The sequence below is a fragment of the Phalangium opilio genome, unplaced genomic scaffold (assembly GCF_054372755.1).
Source record: "Phalangium opilio isolate 3A_F unplaced genomic scaffold, DU_Popi_V2 ptg000060l_1, whole genome shotgun sequence".
Taxonomy (NCBI): Eukaryota; Metazoa; Arthropoda; class Arachnida; order Opiliones; family Phalangiidae; genus Phalangium; species Phalangium opilio.
In genome coordinates, this window is record NW_028324177.1 from 1,010,317 (window position 1) to 1,029,372 (window position 19,056).

The 19,056-nt window shown below is 45.2% G+C and overlaps 35 non-coding genes across 35 annotated transcripts; all 35 read right to left on the reverse strand.

The window, feature by feature from the left end:
• Positions 1 to 462: 462 nt before the first annotated feature.
• On the reverse strand, positions 463 to 534 carry TRNAP-UGG (transfer RNA proline (anticodon UGG)). The gene has a single exon. It is a non-coding gene; the product is annotated as a tRNA-Pro (tRNA).
• An 84-nt stretch (positions 535 to 618) lies between these two features.
• TRNAP-UGG (transfer RNA proline (anticodon UGG)) lies at positions 619 to 690 on the reverse strand. Its single transcript has one exon. It is a non-coding gene; the product is annotated as a tRNA-Pro (tRNA).
• Positions 691 to 1,413: 723 nt separating this feature from the next.
• Positions 1,414 to 1,485, reverse strand: TRNAP-UGG (transfer RNA proline (anticodon UGG)). The gene has a single exon. It is a non-coding gene; the product is annotated as a tRNA-Pro (tRNA).
• Positions 1,486 to 2,524: 1,039 nt separating this feature from the next.
• TRNAP-UGG (transfer RNA proline (anticodon UGG)) lies at positions 2,525 to 2,596 on the reverse strand. Its single transcript has one exon. It is a non-coding gene; the product is annotated as a tRNA-Pro (tRNA).
• Positions 2,597 to 2,683: 87 nt separating this feature from the next.
• TRNAP-UGG (transfer RNA proline (anticodon UGG)) lies at positions 2,684 to 2,755 on the reverse strand. Its single transcript has one exon. It is a non-coding gene; the product is annotated as a tRNA-Pro (tRNA).
• A 246-nt stretch (positions 2,756 to 3,001) lies between these two features.
• TRNAP-UGG (transfer RNA proline (anticodon UGG)) lies at positions 3,002 to 3,073 on the reverse strand. Its single transcript has one exon. It is a non-coding gene; the product is annotated as a tRNA-Pro (tRNA).
• A 243-nt stretch (positions 3,074 to 3,316) lies between these two features.
• Positions 3,317 to 3,388, reverse strand: TRNAP-UGG (transfer RNA proline (anticodon UGG)). Its single transcript has one exon. It is a non-coding gene; the product is annotated as a tRNA-Pro (tRNA).
• A 562-nt stretch (positions 3,389 to 3,950) lies between these two features.
• On the reverse strand, positions 3,951 to 4,022 carry TRNAP-UGG (transfer RNA proline (anticodon UGG)). Its single transcript has one exon. It is a non-coding gene; the product is annotated as a tRNA-Pro (tRNA).
• An 84-nt stretch (positions 4,023 to 4,106) lies between these two features.
• TRNAP-UGG (transfer RNA proline (anticodon UGG)) lies at positions 4,107 to 4,178 on the reverse strand. The gene has a single exon. It is a non-coding gene; the product is annotated as a tRNA-Pro (tRNA).
• A 405-nt stretch (positions 4,179 to 4,583) lies between these two features.
• TRNAP-UGG (transfer RNA proline (anticodon UGG)) lies at positions 4,584 to 4,655 on the reverse strand. Its single transcript has one exon. It is a non-coding gene; the product is annotated as a tRNA-Pro (tRNA).
• An 87-nt stretch (positions 4,656 to 4,742) lies between these two features.
• Positions 4,743 to 4,814, reverse strand: TRNAP-UGG (transfer RNA proline (anticodon UGG)). The gene has a single exon. It is a non-coding gene; the product is annotated as a tRNA-Pro (tRNA).
• A 724-nt stretch (positions 4,815 to 5,538) lies between these two features.
• Positions 5,539 to 5,610, reverse strand: TRNAP-UGG (transfer RNA proline (anticodon UGG)). The gene has a single exon. It is a non-coding gene; the product is annotated as a tRNA-Pro (tRNA).
• A 399-nt stretch (positions 5,611 to 6,009) lies between these two features.
• TRNAP-UGG (transfer RNA proline (anticodon UGG)) lies at positions 6,010 to 6,081 on the reverse strand. The gene has a single exon. It is a non-coding gene; the product is annotated as a tRNA-Pro (tRNA).
• Positions 6,082 to 6,168: 87 nt separating this feature from the next.
• Positions 6,169 to 6,240, reverse strand: TRNAP-UGG (transfer RNA proline (anticodon UGG)). Its single transcript has one exon. It is a non-coding gene; the product is annotated as a tRNA-Pro (tRNA).
• Positions 6,241 to 6,959: 719 nt separating this feature from the next.
• Positions 6,960 to 7,031, reverse strand: TRNAP-UGG (transfer RNA proline (anticodon UGG)). The gene has a single exon. It is a non-coding gene; the product is annotated as a tRNA-Pro (tRNA).
• Positions 7,032 to 7,118: 87 nt separating this feature from the next.
• TRNAP-UGG (transfer RNA proline (anticodon UGG)) lies at positions 7,119 to 7,190 on the reverse strand. Its single transcript has one exon. It is a non-coding gene; the product is annotated as a tRNA-Pro (tRNA).
• Positions 7,191 to 7,274: 84 nt separating this feature from the next.
• TRNAP-UGG (transfer RNA proline (anticodon UGG)) lies at positions 7,275 to 7,346 on the reverse strand. The gene has a single exon. It is a non-coding gene; the product is annotated as a tRNA-Pro (tRNA).
• An 87-nt stretch (positions 7,347 to 7,433) lies between these two features.
• TRNAP-UGG (transfer RNA proline (anticodon UGG)) lies at positions 7,434 to 7,505 on the reverse strand. The gene has a single exon. It is a non-coding gene; the product is annotated as a tRNA-Pro (tRNA).
• Positions 7,506 to 8,388: 883 nt separating this feature from the next.
• On the reverse strand, positions 8,389 to 8,460 carry TRNAP-UGG (transfer RNA proline (anticodon UGG)). Its single transcript has one exon. It is a non-coding gene; the product is annotated as a tRNA-Pro (tRNA).
• Positions 8,461 to 8,859: 399 nt separating this feature from the next.
• TRNAP-UGG (transfer RNA proline (anticodon UGG)) lies at positions 8,860 to 8,931 on the reverse strand. Its single transcript has one exon. It is a non-coding gene; the product is annotated as a tRNA-Pro (tRNA).
• Positions 8,932 to 9,018: 87 nt separating this feature from the next.
• TRNAP-UGG (transfer RNA proline (anticodon UGG)) lies at positions 9,019 to 9,090 on the reverse strand. The gene has a single exon. It is a non-coding gene; the product is annotated as a tRNA-Pro (tRNA).
• A 722-nt stretch (positions 9,091 to 9,812) lies between these two features.
• On the reverse strand, positions 9,813 to 9,884 carry TRNAP-UGG (transfer RNA proline (anticodon UGG)). The gene has a single exon. It is a non-coding gene; the product is annotated as a tRNA-Pro (tRNA).
• An 84-nt stretch (positions 9,885 to 9,968) lies between these two features.
• On the reverse strand, positions 9,969 to 10,040 carry TRNAP-UGG (transfer RNA proline (anticodon UGG)). Its single transcript has one exon. It is a non-coding gene; the product is annotated as a tRNA-Pro (tRNA).
• An 87-nt stretch (positions 10,041 to 10,127) lies between these two features.
• TRNAP-UGG (transfer RNA proline (anticodon UGG)) lies at positions 10,128 to 10,199 on the reverse strand. Its single transcript has one exon. It is a non-coding gene; the product is annotated as a tRNA-Pro (tRNA).
• Positions 10,200 to 11,238: 1,039 nt separating this feature from the next.
• On the reverse strand, positions 11,239 to 11,310 carry TRNAP-UGG (transfer RNA proline (anticodon UGG)). The gene has a single exon. It is a non-coding gene; the product is annotated as a tRNA-Pro (tRNA).
• An 87-nt stretch (positions 11,311 to 11,397) lies between these two features.
• On the reverse strand, positions 11,398 to 11,469 carry TRNAP-UGG (transfer RNA proline (anticodon UGG)). The gene has a single exon. It is a non-coding gene; the product is annotated as a tRNA-Pro (tRNA).
• Positions 11,470 to 11,715: 246 nt separating this feature from the next.
• On the reverse strand, positions 11,716 to 11,787 carry TRNAP-UGG (transfer RNA proline (anticodon UGG)). Its single transcript has one exon. It is a non-coding gene; the product is annotated as a tRNA-Pro (tRNA).
• Positions 11,788 to 12,030: 243 nt separating this feature from the next.
• TRNAP-UGG (transfer RNA proline (anticodon UGG)) lies at positions 12,031 to 12,102 on the reverse strand. Its single transcript has one exon. It is a non-coding gene; the product is annotated as a tRNA-Pro (tRNA).
• Positions 12,103 to 12,664: 562 nt separating this feature from the next.
• TRNAP-UGG (transfer RNA proline (anticodon UGG)) lies at positions 12,665 to 12,736 on the reverse strand. The gene has a single exon. It is a non-coding gene; the product is annotated as a tRNA-Pro (tRNA).
• An 84-nt stretch (positions 12,737 to 12,820) lies between these two features.
• On the reverse strand, positions 12,821 to 12,892 carry TRNAP-UGG (transfer RNA proline (anticodon UGG)). Its single transcript has one exon. It is a non-coding gene; the product is annotated as a tRNA-Pro (tRNA).
• Positions 12,893 to 13,615: 723 nt separating this feature from the next.
• On the reverse strand, positions 13,616 to 13,687 carry TRNAP-UGG (transfer RNA proline (anticodon UGG)). The gene has a single exon. It is a non-coding gene; the product is annotated as a tRNA-Pro (tRNA).
• A 2,301-nt stretch (positions 13,688 to 15,988) lies between these two features.
• On the reverse strand, positions 15,989 to 16,060 carry TRNAP-UGG (transfer RNA proline (anticodon UGG)). The gene has a single exon. It is a non-coding gene; the product is annotated as a tRNA-Pro (tRNA).
• Positions 16,061 to 16,303: 243 nt separating this feature from the next.
• Positions 16,304 to 16,375, reverse strand: TRNAP-UGG (transfer RNA proline (anticodon UGG)). The gene has a single exon. It is a non-coding gene; the product is annotated as a tRNA-Pro (tRNA).
• A 723-nt stretch (positions 16,376 to 17,098) lies between these two features.
• On the reverse strand, positions 17,099 to 17,170 carry TRNAP-UGG (transfer RNA proline (anticodon UGG)). The gene has a single exon. It is a non-coding gene; the product is annotated as a tRNA-Pro (tRNA).
• A 1,194-nt stretch (positions 17,171 to 18,364) lies between these two features.
• TRNAP-UGG (transfer RNA proline (anticodon UGG)) lies at positions 18,365 to 18,436 on the reverse strand. The gene has a single exon. It is a non-coding gene; the product is annotated as a tRNA-Pro (tRNA).
• Positions 18,437 to 19,056: the final 620 nt, after the last annotated feature.

A 19,056-nucleotide genomic window follows, 5' to 3' on the forward strand; every position in this document is an offset into this window, starting at 1 on the left:
TTAACCCGGGACCACTCGCACCCAAAGCGAGTATCATAACCCTAGACCAACAAACCAAGTATGACACTGAAACATGCTAAACTCATAGGCCTACAATTAAACTAGTTGCATTATAATAGTCACTAAATTACTTCTGCAAAACTCGGGTCCGTCCGGGATTTGAACCCGAGTCCCCTCGCACCCAAAGCGAGTATCATACACCTAGACCGACGGACCTGCATGGCACCGAAACATGCCAAACTCGAAGGACTACAATTTAACTAATTGCATTTTAATAGTCACTAAATTACTTCTGCAAAACTCGGGTCCATCCGGGATTTGAACCCGGGACCACTCGCACCCAAAGCGAGTATCATACTCCTAGACCAACGGACCTGCATGGCACCGAAACATGCTAAACTCAAAGGACTACAATTTAACTAGTTGCATTTTAATAGTCACTAAATTACTTCTGCAAAACTCGGGTACGTCCGGGATTTGAACCCGGGACCACTCGCACCCAAAGCGAGTATCATACCCCTAGACCAACGGACCTGTATGACACTGAAACATGCTAAACTCATAGGCCTACAATTTTACTATTTGTGTTTAAATAGTCAATCGCTTCTGCCAAAACTCGGGTCCGTCCGGGATTTTAACCCGGGACCACTCGCACCCAAAGCGAGTATCATACCCCTAGACCAACGGACCTGCATGACACTGAAACATGCTAAACTCATAGGCCTACAATTTAACTAGTTGCAGTTTAATAGTCACTAAATTACTTCTGCAAAACTCGGGTCCGTCCGGGATTTGAACCCGGGACCACTCTCACCCAAAGCGAGTATCATACCCCTAGGCCAACGGACCTGCATGACACTGAAACATGCTAAACTCATAGGCCTACAATTTAACTAGTTGCATTTTAATAGTCACTAAATTACTTCTGCAAAACTCGGTCCGTCCGGGATTTGAACCCGGTAGCACTCACACCCGTAGCGAGTATCATAACCCTAGACCAACAAACCAAGAATGACACTGAAACATGCTAAACTCATAGGCCTACAATTAAACTAGTTGCATTATAATAGTCACTAAATTACTTCTGCAAAACTCGGGTCCGTCCGGGATTTGAACCCGAGTCCACTCGCACCCAAAGCGAGTATCATACCCCTAGACCGACGGACCTGCATGGCACCGAAACATGCCAAACTCGAAGGACTACAATTTAACTAATTGCATTTTAATAGTCACTAAATTACTTCTGCAAAACTCGGGTCCATCCGGGATTTGAACCCGGGACCACTCGCACCCAAAGCGAGTATCATACTCCTAGACCAACGGACCTGCATGGCACCGAAACATGCTAAACTCAAAGGACTACAATTTAACTAGTTGCATTTTAATAGTCACTAAATTACTTCTGCAAAACTCGGGTCCGTCCGGGATTTGAACCCGGGACCACTCGCACCCAAAGCGAGTATCATACCCCTAGACCAACGGACCTGTATGACACTGAAACATGCTAAACTCATAGGCCTACAATTTTACTATTTGTGTTTAAATAGTCAATCGCTTCTGCCAAAACTCGGGTCCGTCCGGGATTTTAACCCGGGACCACTCGCACCCAAAGCGAGTATCATAACCCTAGACCAACAAACCAAGTATGACACTGAAACATGCTAAACTCATAGGCCTACAATTAAACTAGTTGCATTATAATAGTCACTAAATTACTTCTGCAAAACTCGGGTCCGTCCGGGATTTGAACCCGAGTCCCCTCGCACCCAAAGCGAGTATCATACACCTAGACCGACGGACCTGCATGGCACCGAAACATGCCAAACTCGAAGGACTACAATTTAACTAATTGCATTTTAATAGTCACTAAATTACTTCTGCAAAACTCGGGTCCATCCGGGATTTGAACCCGGGACCACTCGCACCCAAAGCGAGTATCATACTCCTAGACCAACGGACCTGCATGGCACCGAAACATGCTAAACTCAAAGGACTACAATTTAACTAGTTGCATTTTAATAGTCACTAAATTACTTCTGCAAAACTCGGATCCGTCCGGGATTTGAACCCGAGTCCACTCGCACCCAAAGCGAGTATCATACCCCTAGACCGACAGACCTGCATGGCACCGAAACATGCTAAACTCATAGGCCTACAATTTAACTAGTTGCAGTTTAATAGTCACTAAATTACTTCTGCAAAACTCGGGTCCGTCCGGGATTTGAACCCGGGACCACTCTCACCCAAAGCGAGTATCATACCCCTAGGCCAACGGACCTGCATGACACTGAAACAAGCTAAACTCATAGGCCTACAATTTAACTAGTTGCATTTTAATAGTCACTAAATTACTTCTGCAAAACTCGGTCCGTCCGGGATTTGAACCCGGTAGCACTCACACCCGTAGCGAGTATCATAACCCTAGACCAACAAACCAAGAATGACACTGAAACATGCTAAACTCATAGGCCTACAATTAAACTAGTTGCATTATAATAGTCACTAAATTACTTCTGCAAAACTCGGGTCCGTCCGGGATTTGAACCCGAGTCCACTCGCACCCAAAGCGAGTATCATACCCCTAGACCAACGGACCTGCATGGCACCGAAACATGCTAAACTCAAAGGACTACAATTTAACTAATTGCATTTTAATAGTCACTAAATTACTTTTGCAAAACTCCGGTCCGTCCGGGATTTGAACCCGGGACCACTCGCACCCAAAGCGAGTATCATACTCCTAGACCAACGGACCTGCATGACACTAAAACATGCTAAACTCATAGGCCTACAATTAAACTAGTTGCATTTTAATAGTCACTAAATTACTTCTGCAAAACTCCGGTCCGTCCGGGATTTGAACCCGGGAATACTCGCACCCAAAGCGAGTATCATACTCCTAGACCAACGGACCTGCATGACACTAAAACATGCTAAACTCATAGGCCTACAATTAAACTAGTTGCATTTTAATAGTCACTAAATTACTCCTACAAAACTCGGGTCCGTCCGGGATTTGAACCCGGGACCACTCGCACCCAAAGCGAGTATCATACCCCTAGACCAACGGACCTGTATGACACTGAAACATGCTAAACTCATAGGCCTACAATTTTACTATTTGTGTTTAAATAGTCAATCGCTTCTGCCAAAACTCGGGTCCGTCCGGGATTTTAACCCGGGACCACTCGCACCCAAAGCGAGTATCATACTCCTAGACCAACGGTCCTGCATAACACTAAAACATGCTAAACTCATAGGCCTACAATTAAACTAGTTGCATTTTAATAGTCACTAAATTACTCCTACAAAACTCGGGTCCGTCCGGGATTTGAACCCGGGACCACTCGCACCCAAAGCGAGTATCATACCCCTAGACCAACGGACCTGTATGACACTGAAACATGCTAAACTCATAGGCCTACAATTTTACTATTTGTGTTTAAATAGTCAATCGCTTCTGCCAAAACTCGGGTCCGTCCGGGATTTTAACCCGGGACCACTCGCACCCAAAGCGAGTATCATAACCCTAGACCAACAAACCAAGTATGACACTGAAACATGCTAAACTCATAGGCCTACAATTAAACTAGTTGCATTATAATAGTCACTAAATTACTTCTGCAAAACTCGGGTCCGTCCGGGATTTGAACCCGAGTCCCCTCGCACCCAAAGCGAGTATCATACACCTAGACCGACGGACCTGCATGGCACCGAAACATGCCAAACTCGAAGGACTACAATTTAACTAATTGCATTTTAATAGTCACTAAATTACTTCTGCAAAACTCGGGTCCATCCGGGATTTGAACCCGGGACCACTCGCACCCAAAGCGAGTATCATACTCCTAGACCAACGGACCTGCATGGCACCGAAACATGCTAAACTCAAAGGACTACAATTTAACTAGTTGCATTTTAATAGTCACTAAATTACTTCTGCAAAACTCGGGTACGTCCGGGATTTGAACCCGGGACCACTCGCACCCAAAGCGAGTATCATACCCCTAGACCAACGGACCTGTATGACACTGAAACATGCTAAACTCATAGGCCTACAATTTTACTATTTGTGTTTAAATAGTCAATCGCTTCTGCCAAAACTCGGGTCCGTCCGGGATTTTAACCCGGGACCACTCGCACCCAAAGCGAGTATCATACCCCTAGACCAACGGACCTGCATGACACTGAAACATGCTAAACTCATAGGCCTACAATTTAACTAGTTGCAGTTTAATAGTCACTAAATTACTTCTGCAAAACTCGGGTCCGTCCGGGATTTGAACCCGGGACCACTCTCACCCAAAGCGAGTATCATACCCCTAGGCCAACGGACCTGCATGACACTGAAACATGCTAAACTCATAGGCCTACAATTTAACTAGTTGCATTTTAATAGTCACTAAATTACTTCTGCAAAACTCGGTCCGTCCGGGATTTGAACCCGGTAGCACTCACACCCGTAGCGAGTATCATAACCCTAGACCAACAAACCAAGAATGACACTGAAACATGCTAAACTCATAGGCCTACAATTAAACTAGTTGCATTATAATAGTCACTAAATTACTTCTGCAAAACTCGGGTCCGTCCGGGATTTGAACCCGAGTCCACTCGCACCCAAAGCGAGTATCATACCCCTAGACCAACGGACCTGCATGGCACCGAAACATGCTAAACTCAAAGGACTACAATTTAACTAATTGCATTTTAATAGTCACTAAATTACTTTTGCAAAACTCCGGTCCGTCCGGGATTTGAACCCGGGACCACTCGCACCCAAAGCGAGTATCATACTCCTAGACCAACGGACCTGCATGACACTAAAACATGCTAAACTCATAGGCCTACAATTAAACTAGTTGCATTTTAATAGTCACTAAATTACTTCTGCAAAACTCCGGTCCGTCCGGGATTTGAACCCGGGAATACTCGCACCCAAAGCGAGTATCATACTCCTAGACCAACGGACCTGCATGACACTAAAACATGCTAAACTCATAGGCCTACAATTAAACTAGTTGCATTATAATAGTCACTAAATTACTTCTGCAAAACTCGGGTCCGTCCGGGATTTGAACCCGAGTCCACTCGCACCCAAAGCGAGTATCATACCCCTAGACCGACGGACCTGCATGGCACCGAAACATGCCAAACTCGAAGGACTACAATTTAACTAGTTGCATTTTAATAGTCACTAAATTACTTCTGCAAAACTCGGGTCCGTCCGGGATTTTAACCCGGGACCACTCGCACCCAAAGCGAGTATCATAACCCTAGACCAACAAACCAAGTATGACACTGAAACATGCTAAACTCATAGGCCTACAATTAAACTAGTTGCATTATAATAGTCACTAAATTACTTCTGCAAAACTCGGGTCCGTCCGGGATTTGAACCCGAGTCCACTCGCACCCAAAGCGAGTATCATACCCCTAGACCGACAGACCTGCATGGCACCGAAACATGCTAAACTCAAAGGACTACAATTTAACTAGTTGCATTTTAATAGTCACTAAATTACTTCTGCAAAACTCGGGTCCGTCCGGGATTTGAACCCGGGACCACTCGCACCCAAAGCGAGTATCATACCCCTAGACCAACGGACCTGTATGACACTGAAACATGCTAAACTCATAGGCCTACAATTTTACTATTTGTGTTTAAATAGTCAATCGCTTCTGCCAAAACTCGGGTCCGTCCGGGATTTTAACCCGGGACCACTCGCACCCAAAGCGAGTATCATACTCCTAGACCAACGGACCTGCATGACACTAAAACATGCTAAACTCATAGGCCTACAATTAAACTAGTTGCATTTTAATAGTCACTAAATCACTTCTGCAAAACTCGGGTCCGTCCGGGATTTGAACCCGGTACCACTCACACCCAAAGCGAGTATCATACCCCTAGACCAACGGACCTGTATGACACTGAAACATGCTAAACTCATAGGCCTACAATTTTACTATTTGTGTTTAAATAGTCAATCGCTTCTGCCAAAACTCGGGTCCGTCCGGGATTTTAACCCGGGACCACTCGCACCCAAAGCGAGTATCATACCCCTAGACCAACGGACCTGCATGGCACCGAAACATGCTAAACTCAAAGGACTACAATTTAACTAGTTGCATTTTAATAGTCACTAAATTACTTCTGCAAAACTCGGGTCCGTCCGGGATTTGAACCCGGGACCACTCGCACCCAAAGCGAGTATCATACCCCTAGACCAACGGACCTGTATGACACTGAAACATGCTAAACTCATAGGCCTACAATTTTACTATTTGTGTTTAAATAGTCAATCGCTTCTGCCAAAACTCGGGTCCGTCCGGGATTTTAACCCGGGACCACTCGCACCCAAAGCGAGTATCATAACCCTAGACCAACAAACCAAGTATGACACTGAAACATGCTAAACTCATAGGCCTACAATTAAACTAGTTGCATTATAATAGTCACTAAATTACTTCTGCAAAACTCGGGTCCGTCCGGGATTTGAACCCGAGTCCACTCGCACCCAAAGCGAGTATCATACCCCTAGACCGACGGACCTGCATGGCACCGAAACATGCCAAACTCGAAGGACTACAATTTAACTAGTTGCATTTTAATAGTCACTAAATTACTTCTGCAAAACTCGGGTCCGTCCGGGATTTTAACCCGGGACCACTCGCACCCAAAGCGAGTATCATAACCCTAGACCAACAAACCAAGTATGACACTGAAACATGCTAAGCTCATAGGCCTACAATTAAACTAGTTGCATTATAATAGTCACTAAATTACTTCTGCAAAACTCGGGTCCGTCCGGGATTTGAACCCGAGTCCACTCGCACCCAAAGCGAGTATCATACCCCTAGACCGACAGACCTGTATGACACTGAAACATGCTAAACTCATAGGCCTACAATTTTACTATTTGTGTTTAAATAGTCAATCGCTTCTGCCAAAACTCGGGTCCGTCCGGGATTTTAACCCGGGACCACTCGCACCCAAAGCGAGTATCATACCCCTAGACCAACGGACCTGCATGGCACCGAAACATGCTAAACTCAAAGGACTACAATTTAACTAGTTGCATTTTAATAGTCACTAAATTACTTCTGCAAAACTCGGGTCCGTCCGGGATTTGAACCCGGGACCACTCGCACCCAAAGCGAGTATCATACCCCTAGACCAACGGACCTGTATGACACTGAAACATGCTAAACTCATAGGCCTACAATTTTACTATTTGTGTTTAAATAGTCAATCGCTTCTGCCAAAACTCGGGTCCGTCCGGGATTTTAACCCGGGACCACTCGCACCCAAAGCGAGTATCATACCCCTAGACCAACGGACCTGCATGGCACCGAAACATGCTAAACTCAAAGGACTACAATTTAACTAGTTGCATTTTAATAGTCACTAAATTACTTCTGCAAAACTCGGGTCCGTCCGGGATTTGAACCCGGGACCACTCGCACCCAAAGCGAGTATCATACCCCTAGACCAACGGACCTGCATGGCACCGAAACATGCTAAACTCAAAGGACTACAATTTAACTAATTGCATTTTAATAGTCACTAAATTACTTTTGCAAAACTCCGGTCCGTCCGGGATATGAACCCGGGACCACTCGCACCCAAAGCGAGTATCATACTCCTAGACCAACGGACCTGCATGACACTAAAACATGCTAAACTCATAGGCCTACAATTAAACTAGTTGCATTTTAATAGTCACTAAATTACTTCTGCAAAACTCCGGTCCGTCCGGGATTTGAACCCGGGAATACTCGCACCCAAAGCGAGTATCATACTCCTAGACCAACGGACCTGCATGACACTAAAACATGCTAAACTCATAGGCCTACAATTAAACTAGTTGCATTATAATAGTCACTAAATTACTTCTGCAAAACTCGGGTCCGTCCGGGATTTGAACCCGAGTCCACTCGCACCCAAAGCGAGTATCATACCCCTAGACCGACGGACCTGCATGGCACCGAAACATGCCAAACTCGAAGGACTACAATTTAACTAGTTGCATTTTAATAGTCACTAAATTACTTCTGCAAAACTCGGGTCCGTCCGGGATTTTAACCCGGGACCACTCGCACCCAAAGCGAGTATCATAACCCTAGACCAACAAACCAAGTATGACACTGAAACATGCTAAACTCATAGGCCTACAATTAAACTAGTTGCATTATAATAGTCACTAAATTACTTCTGCAAAACTCGGGTCCGTCCGGGATTTGAACCCGAGTCCACTCGCACCCAAAGCGAGTATCATACCCCTAGACCGACAGACCTGCATGGCACCGAAACATGCTAAACTCAAAGGACTACAATTTAACTAGTTGCATTTTAATAGTCACTAAATTACTTCTGCAAAACTCGGGTCCGTCCGGGATTTGAACCCGGGACCACTCGCACCCAAAGCGAGTATCATACCCCTAGACCAACGGACCTGTATGACACTGAAACATGCTAAACTCATAGGCCTACAATTTTACTATTTGTGTTTAAATAGTCAATCGCTTCTGCCAAAACTCGGGTCCGTCCGGGATTTTAACCCGGGACCACTCGCACCCAAAGCGAGTATCATACTCCTAGACCAACGGACCTGCATGACACTAAAACATGCTAAACTCATAGGCCTACAATTAAACTAGTTGCATTTTAATAGTCACTAAATTTCTTCTGCAAAACTCGGGTCCGTCCGGGATTTGAACCCGGTACCACTCACACCCAAAGCGAGTATCATACCCCTAGACCAACGGACCTGTATGACACTGAAACATGCTAAACTCATAGGCCTACAATTTTACTATTTGTGTTTAAATAGTCAATCGCTTCTGCCAAAACTCGGGTCCGTCCGGGATTTTAACCCGGGACCACTCGCACCCAAAGCGAGTATCATACCCCTAGACCAACGGACCTGCATGGCACCGAAACATGCTAAACTCAAAGGACTACAATTTAACTAGTTGCATTTTAATAGTCACTAAATTACTTCTGCAAAACTCGGGTCCGTCCGGGATTTGAACCCGGGACCACTCGCACCCAAAGCGAGTATCATACCCCTAGACCAACGGACCTGTATGACACTGAAACATGCTAAACTCATAGGCCTACAATTTTACTATTTGTGTTTAAATAGTCAATCGCTTCTGCCAAAACTCGGGTCCGTCCGGGATTTTAACCCGGGACCACTCGCACCCAAAGCGAGTATCATAACCCTAGACCAACAAACCAAGTATGACACTGAAACCTGCTAAACTCATAGGCCTACAATTAAACTAGTTGCATTATAATAGTCACTAAATTACTTCTGCAAAACTCGGGTCCGTCCGGGATTTGAACCCGAGTCCACTCGCACCCAAAGCGAGTATCATACCCCTAGACCGACGGACCTGCATGGCACCGAAACATGCCAAACTCGAAGGACTACAATTTAACTAGTTGCATTTTAATAGTCACTAAATTACTTCTGCAAAACTCGGGTCCGTCCGGGATTTTAACCCGGGACCACTCGCACCCAAAGCGAGTATCATAACCCTAGACCAACAAACCAAGTATGACACTGAAACATGCTAAACTCATAGGCCTACAATTAAACTAGTTGCATTATAATAGTCACTAAATTACTTCTGCAAAACTCGGGTCCGTCCGGGATTTGAACCCGAGTCCACTCGCACCCAAAGCGAGTATCATACCCCTAGACCGACAGACCTGCATGGCACCGAAACATGCTAAACTCAAAGGACTACAATTTAACTAGTTGCATTTTAATAGTCACTAAATTACTTCTGCAAAACTCGGGTCCGTCCGGGATTTGAACCCGGGACCACTCGCACCCAAAGCGAGTATCATACCCCTAGACCAACGGACCTGTATGACACTGAAACATGCTAAACTCATAGGCCTACAATTTTACTATTTGTGTTTAAATAGTCAATCGCTTCTGCCAAAACTCGGGTCCGTCCGGGATTTTAACCCGGGACCACTCGCACCCAAAGCGAGTATCATACCCCTAGACCAACGGACCTGCATGGCACCGAAACATGCTAAACTCAAAGGACTACAATTTAACTAGTTGCATTTTAATAGTCACTAAATTACTTCTGCAAAACTCGGGTCCGTCCGGGATTTGAACCCGGGACCACTCGCACCCAAAGCGAGTATCATACCCCTAGACCAACGGACCTGTATGACACTGAAACATGCTAAACTCATAGGCCTACAATTTTACTATTTGTGTTTAAATAGTCAATCGCTTCTGCCAAAACTCGGGTCCGTCCGGGATTTTAACCCGGGACCACTCGCACCCAAAGCGAGTATCATAACCCTAGACCAACAAACCAAGTATGACACTGAAACATGCTAAACTCATAGGCCTACAATTAAACTAGTTGCATTATAATAGTCACTAAATTACTTCTGCAAAACTCGGGTCCGTCCGGGATTTGAACCCGAGTCCCCTCGCACCCAAAGCGAGTATCATACACCTAGACCGACGGACCTGCATGGCACCGAAACATGCCAAACTCGAAGGACTACAATTTAACTAATTGCATTTTAAAAGTCACTAAATTACTTCTGCAAAACTCGGGTCCATCCGGGATTTGAACCCGGAACCACTCGCACCCAAAGCGAGTATCATACTCCTAGACCAACGGACCTGCATGGCACCGAAACATGCTAAACTCAAAGGACTACAATTTAACTAGTTGCATTTTAATAGTCACTAAATTACTTCTGCAAAACTCGGGTCCGTCCGGGATTTGAACCCGAGTCCACTCGCACCCAAAGCGAGTATCATACCCCTAGACCGACAGACCTGCATGGCACCGAAACATGCTAAACTCATAGGCCTACAATTTAACTAGTTGCAGTTTAATAGTCACTAAATTACTTCTGCAAAACTCGGGTCCGTCCGGGATTTGAACCCGGGACCACTCTCACCCAAAGCGAGTATCATACCCCTAGGCCAACGGACCTGCATGACACTGAAACAAGCTAAACTCATAGGCCTACAATTTAACTAGTTGCATTTTAATAGTCACTAAATTACTTCTGCAAAACTCGGTCCGTCCGGGATTTGAACCCGGTAGCACTCACACCCGTAGCGAGTATCATAACCCTAGACCAACAAACCAAGAATGACACTGAAACATGCTAAACTCATAGGCCTACAATTAAACTAGTTGCATTATAATAGTCACTAAATTACTTCTGCAAAACTCGGGTCCGTCCGGGATTTGAACCCGAGTCCACTCGCACCCAAAGCGAGTATCATACCCCTAGACCAACGGACCTGCATGGCACCGAAACATGCTAAACTCAAAGGACTACAATTTAACTAATTGCATTTTAATAGTCACTAAATTACTTTTGCAAAACTCCGGTCCGTCCGGGATTTGAACCCGGGACCACTCGCACCCAAAGCGAGTATCATACTCCTAGACCAACGGACCTGCATGACACTAAAACATGCTAAACTCATAGGCCTACAATTAAACTAGTTGCATTTTAATAGTCACTAAATTACTTCTGCAAAACTCCGGTCCGTCCGGGATTTGAACCCGGGAATACTCGCACCCAAAGCGAGTATCATACTCCTAGACCAACGGACCTGCATGACACTAAAACATGCTAAACTCATAGGCCTACAATTAAACTAGTTGCATTTTAATAGTCACTAAATTACTCCTACAAAACTCGGGTCCGTCCGGGATTTGAACCCGGGACCACTCGCACCCAAAGCGAGTATCATACCCCTAGACCAACGGACCTGTATGACACTGAAACATGCTAAACTCATAGGCCTACAATTTTACTATTTGTGTTTAAATAGTCAATCGCTTCTGCCAAAACTCGGGTCCGTCCGGGATTTTAACCCGGGACCACTCGCACCCAAAGCGAGTATCATACTCCTAGACCAACGGTCCTGCATAACACTAAAACATGCTAAACTCATAGGCCTACAATTAAACTAGTTGCATTTTAATAGTCACTAAATTACTCCTACAAAACTCGGGTCCGTCCGGGATTTGAACCCGGGACCACTCGCACCCAAAGCGAGTATCATACCCCTAGACCAACGGACCTGTATGACACTGAAACATGCTAAACTCATAGGCCTACAATTTTACTATTTGTGTTTAAATAGTCAATCGCTTCTGCCAAAACTCGGGTCCGTCCGGGATTTTAACCCGGGACCACTCGCACCCAAAGCGAGTATCATAACCCTAGACCAACAAACCAAGTATGACACTGAAACATGCTAAACTCATAGGCCTACAATTAAACTAGTTGCATTATAATAGTCACTAAATTACTTCTGCAAAACTCGGGTCCGTCCGGGATTTGAACCCGAGTCCCCTCGCACCCAAAGCGAGTATCATACACCTAGACCGACGGACCTGCATGGCACCGAAACATGCCAAACTCGAAGGACTACAATTTAACTAATTGCATTTTAATAGTCACTAAATTACTTCTGCAAAACTCGGGTCCATCCGGGATTTGAACCCGGGACCACTCGCACCCAAAGCGAGTATCATACTCCTAGACCAACGGACCTGCATGGCACCGAAACATGCTAAACTCAAAGGACTACAATTTAACTAGTTGCATTTTAATAGTCACTAAATTACTTCTGCAAAACTCGGGTACGTCCGGGATTTGAACCCGGGACCACTCGCACCCAAAGCGAGTATCATACCCCTAGACCAACGGACCTGTATGACACTGAAACATGCTAAACTCATAGGCCTACAATTTTACTATTTGTGTTTAAATAGTCAATCGCTTCTGCCAAAACTCGGGTCCGTCCGGGATTTTAACCCGGGACCACTCGCACCCAAAGCGAGTATCATACCCCTAGACCAACGGACCTGCATGACACTGAAACATGCTAAACTCATAGGCCTACAATTTAACTAGTTGCAGTTTAATAGTCACTAAATTACTTCTGCAAAACTCGGGTCCGTCCGGGATTTGAACCCGGGACCACTCTCACCCAAAGCGAGTATCATACCCCTAGGCCAACGGACCTGCATGACACTGAAACATGCTAAACTCATAGGCCTACAATTTAACTAGTTGCATTTTAATAGTCACTAAATTACTTCTGCAAAACTCGGTCCGTCCGGGATTTGAACCCGGTAGCACTCACACCCGTAGCGAGTATCATAACCCTAGACCAACAAACCAAGAATGACACTGAAACATGCTAAACTCATAGGCCTACAATTAAACTAGTTGCATTATAATAGTCACTAAATTACTTCTGCAAAACTCGGGTCCGTCCGGGATTTGAACCCGAGTCCACTCGCACCCAAAGCGAGTATCATACCCCTAGACCGACGGACCTGCATGGCACCGAAACATGCCAAACTCGAAGGACTACAATTTAACTAATTGCATTTTAATAGTCACTAAATTACTTCTGCAAAACTCGGGTCCATCCGGGATTTGAACCCGGGACCACTCGCACCCAAAGCGAGTATCATACTCCTAGACCAACGGACCTGCATGGCACCGAAACATGCTAAACTCAAAGGACTACAATTTAACTAGTTGCATTTTAATAGTCACTAAATTACTTCTGCAAAACTCGGGTCCGTCCGGGATTTGAACCCGGGACCACTCGCACCCAAAGCGAGTATCATACCCCTAGACCAACGGACCTGTATGACACTGAAACATGCTAAACTCATAGGCCTACAATTTTACTATTTGTGTTTAAATAGTCAATCGCTTCTGCCAAAACTCGGGTCCGTCCGGGATTTTAACCCGGGACCACTCGCAACCAAAGCGAGTATCATACCCCTAGACCAACGGACCTGCATGACACTGAAACATGCTAAACTCATAGGCCTACAATTTAACTAGTTGCAGTTTAATAGTCACTAAATTACTTCTGCAAAACTCGGGTCCGTCCGGGATTTGAACCCGGGACCACTCTCACCCAAAGCGAGTATCATACCCCTAGGCCAACGGACCTGCATGACACTGAAACATGCTAAACTCATAGGCCTACAATTTAACTAGTTGCATTTTAATAGTCACTAAATTACTTCTGCAAAACTCGGTCCGTCCGGGATTTGAACCCGGTAGCACTCACACCCGTAGCGAGTATCATAACCCTAGACCAACAAACCAAGTATGACACTGAAACATGCTAAACTCATAGGCCTACAATTTTACTATTTGTGTTTAAATAGTCTATCGCTTCTGCCAAAACTCGGGTCCGTCCGGGATTTTAACCCGGGACCACTCGCACCCAAAGCGAGTATCATACTCCTAGACCAACGGACCTGCATGACACTAAAACATGCTAAACTCATAGGCCTACAATTAAACTAGTTGCAGTTTAATAGTCACTAAATTACTTCTGCAAAACTCGGGTCCGTCCGGGATTTGAACCCGGGACCACTCTCACCCAAAGCGAGTATCATACCCCTAGGCCAACGGACCTGCATGACACTGAAACATGCTAAACTCATAGGCCTACAATTTAACTAGTTGCATTTTAATAGTCACTAAATTACTTCTGCAAAACTCGGTCCGTCCGGGATTTGAACCCGGTAGCACTCACACCCGTAGCGAGTATCATAACCCTAGACCAACAAACCAAGAATGACACTGAAACATGCTAAACTCATAGGCCTACAATTAAACTAGTTGCATTATAATAGTCACTAAATTACTTCTGCAAAACTCGGGTCCGTCCGGGATTTGAACCCGAGTCCACTCGCACCCAAAGCGAGTATCATACCCCTAGACCGACGGACCTGCATGGCACCGAAACATGCCAAACTCGAAGGACTACAATTTAACTAATTGCATTTTAATAGTCACTAAATTACTTCTGCAAAACTCGGGTCCATCCGGGATTTGAACCCGGGACCACTCGCACCCAAAGCGAGTATCATGATCCTAGACCAACGGACCTGCATGGCACCGAAACATGCTAAACTCAAAGGACTACAATTTAACTAGTTGCATTTTAATAGTCACTAAATTACTTCTGCAAAACTCGGGTCCGTCCGGGATTTGAACCTGGGACCACTCGCACCCAAAGCGAGTATCATACCCCTAGACCAACGGACCTGTATGACACTGAAACATGCTAAACTCATAGGCCTACAATTTTACTATTTGTGTTTAAATAGTCAATCGCTTCTGCCAAAACTCGGGTCCGTCCGGGATTTTAACCCGGGACCACTCGCAACCAAAGCGAGTATCATACCCCTAGACCAACGGACCTGCATGACACTGAAACATGCTAAACTCATAGGCCTACAATTTAACTAGTTGCAGTTTAATAGTCACTAAATTACTTCTGCAAAACTCGGGTCCGTCCGGGATTTGAACCCGGGACCACTCTCACCCAAAGCGAGTATCATACCCCTAGGCCAACGGACCTGCATGACACTGAAACATGCTAAACTCATAGGCCTACAATTTAACTAGTTGCATTTTAATAGTCACTAAATTACTTCTGCAAAACTCGGTCCGTCCGGGATTTGAACCCGGTAGCACTCACACCCGTAGCGAGTATCATAACCCTAGACCAACAAACCAAGTATGACACTGAAACATGCTAAACTCATAGGCCTACAATTTTACTATTTGTGTTTAAATAGTCAATCGCTTCTGCCAAAACTCGGGTCCGTCCGGGATTTTAACCCGGGACCACTCGCACCCAAAGCGAGTATCATACTCCTAGACCAACGGACCTGCATGACACTAAAACATGCTAAACTCATAGGCCTACAATTAAACTAGTTGCATTATAATAGTCACTAAATTACTTCTGCAAAACTCGGGTCCGTCCGGGATTTGAACCCGAGTCCACTCGCACCCAAAGCGAGTATCATACCCCTAGACGAAAGGACCTGCATGGCACCGAAACATGCTAAACTCAAAGGACTACAATTTAACTAATTGCATTTTAATAGTCACTAAATTACTTCTGCAAAACTCCGGTCCGTCCGGGATTTGAACCCGGGACCACTCGCACCCAAAGCGAGTATCATACTCCTAGACCAACGGACCTGCATGACACTAAAACATGCTAAACTCATAGGCCTACAATTAAACTAGTTGCATTTTAATAGTCACTAAATTTCTTCTGCAAAACTCGGGTCCGTCCGGGATTTGAACCCGGTACCACTCACACCCAAAGCGAGTATCATACCCCTAGACCAACGGACCTGTATGACACTGAAACATGCTAAACTCATAGGCCTACAATTTTACTATTTGTGTTTAAATAGTCAATCGCTTCTGCCAAAACTCGGGTCCGTCCGGGATTTTAACCCGGGACCACTCGCACCCAAAGCGAGTATCATACCCCTAGACCAACGGACCTGCATGACACTGAAACATGCTAAACTCATAGGCCTACAATTTAACTAGTTGCAGTTTAATAGTCACTAAATTACTTCTGCAAAACTCGGGTCCGTCCGGGATTTGAACCCGGGACCACTCTCACCCAAAGCGAGTATCATACCCCTAGGCCAACGGACCTGCATGACACTGAAACATGCTAAACTCATAGGCCTACAATTTAACTAGTTGCATTTTAATAGTCACTAAATTACTTCTGCAAAACTCGGTCCGTCCGGGATTTGAACCCGGTAGCACTCACACCCGTAGCGAGTATCATAACCCTAGACCAACAAACCAAGAATGACACTGAAACATGCTAAACTCATAGGCCTACAATTAAACTAGTTGCATTATAATAGTCACTAAATTACTTCTGCAAAACTCGGGTCCGTCCGGGATTTGAACCCGAGTCCACTCGCACCCAAAGCGAGTATCATACCCCTAGACCGACGGACCTGCATGGCACCGAAACATGCCAAACTCGAAGGACTACAATTTAACTAATTGCATTTTAATAGTCACTAAATTACTTCTGCAAAACTCGGGTCCATCCGGGATTTGAACCCGGGACCACTCGCACCCAAAGCGAGTATCATACTCCTAGACCAACGGACCTGCATGGCACCGAAACATACTAAACTCAAAGGACTACAATTTAACTAGTTGCATTTTAATAGTCACTAAATTACTTCTGCAAAACTCGGGTCCGTCCGGGATTTGAACCCGGGACCACTCGCACCCAAAGCGAGTATCATACCCCTAGACCAACGGACCTGTATGACACTGAAACATGCTAAACTCATAGGCCTACAATTTTACTATTTGTGTTTAAATAGTCAATCGCTTCTGCCAAAACTCGGGTCCGTCCGGGATTTTAACCCGGGACCACTCGCAACCAAAGCGAGTATCATACCCCTAGACCAACGGACCTGCATGACACTGAAACATGCTAAACTCATAGGCCTACAATTTAACTAGTTGCAGTTTAATAGTCACTAAATTACTTCTGCAAAACTCGGGTCCGTCCGGGATTTGAACCCGGGACCACTCTCACCCAAAGCGAGTATCATACCCCTAGGCCAACGGACCTGCATGACACTGAAACATGCTAAACTCATAGGCCTACAATTTAACTAGTTGCATTTTAATAGTCACTAAATTACTTCTGCAAAACTCGGTCCGTCCGGGATTTGAACCCGGTAGCACTCACACCCGTAGCGAGTATCATAACCCTAGACCAACAAACCAAGTATGACACTGAAACATGCTAAACTCATAGGCCTACAATTTTACTATTTGTGTTTAAATAGTCAATCGCTTCTGCCAAAACTCGGGTCCGTCCGGGATTTTAACCCGGGACCACTCGCACCCAAAGCGAGTATCATACTCCTAGACCAACGGACCTGCATGACACTGAAACATGCTAAACTCATAGGCCTACAATTTAACTAGTTGCATTTTAATAGTCACTAAATTACTTCTGCAAAACTCGGTCCGTCCGGGATTTGAACCCGGTAGCACTCACACCCGTAGCGAGTATCATAACCCTAGACCAACAAACCAAGAATGACACTGAAACATGCTAAACTCATAGGCCTACAATTAAACTAGTTGCATTATAATAGTCACTAAATTACTTCTGCAAAACTCGGGTCCGTCCGGGATTTGAACCCGAGTCCACTCGCACCCAAAGCGAGTATCATACCCCTAGACCGACGGACCTGCATGGCACCGAAACATGCCAAACTCGAAGGACTACAATTTAACTAATTGCATTTTAATAGTCACTAAATTACTTCTGCAAAACTCGGGTCCATCCGGGATTTGAACCCGGGACCACTCGCACCCAAAGCGAGTATCATACTCCTAGACCAACGGACCTGCATGGCACCGAAACATGCTAAACTCAAAGGACTACAATTTAACTAGTTGCATTTTAATAGTCACTAAATTACTTCTGCAAAACTCGGGTCCGTCCGGGATTTGAACCCGGGACCACTCGCACCCAAAGCGAGTGTCATACCCCTAGACCAACGGACCTGTATGACACTGAAACATGCTAAACTCATAGGCCTACAATTTTACTATTTGTGTTTAAATAGTCAATCGCTTCTGCCAAAACTCGGGTCCGTCCGGGATTTTAACCCGGGACCACTCGCAACCAAAGCGAGTATCATACCCCTAGACCAACGGACCTGCATGACACTGAAACATGCTAAACTCATAGGCCTACAATTTAACTAGTTGCAGTTTAATAGTCACTAAATTACTTCTGCAAAACTCGGGTCCGTCCGGGATTTGAACCCGGGACCACTCTCACCCAAAGCGAGTATCATACCCCTAGGCCAACGGACCTGCATGACACTGAAACATGCTAAACTCATAGGCCTACAATTTAACTAGTTGCATTTTAATAGTCACTAAATTACTTCTGCAAAACTCGGTCCGTCCGGGATTTGAACCCGGTAGCACTCACACCCGTAGCGAGTATCATAACCCTAGACCAACAAACCAAGTATGACACTGAAACATGCTAAACTCATAGGCCTACAATTTTACTATTTGTGTTTAAATAGTCAATCGCTTCTGCCAAAACTCGGGTCCGTCCGGGATTTTAACCCGGGACCACTCGCACCCAAAGCGAGTATCATACTCCTAGA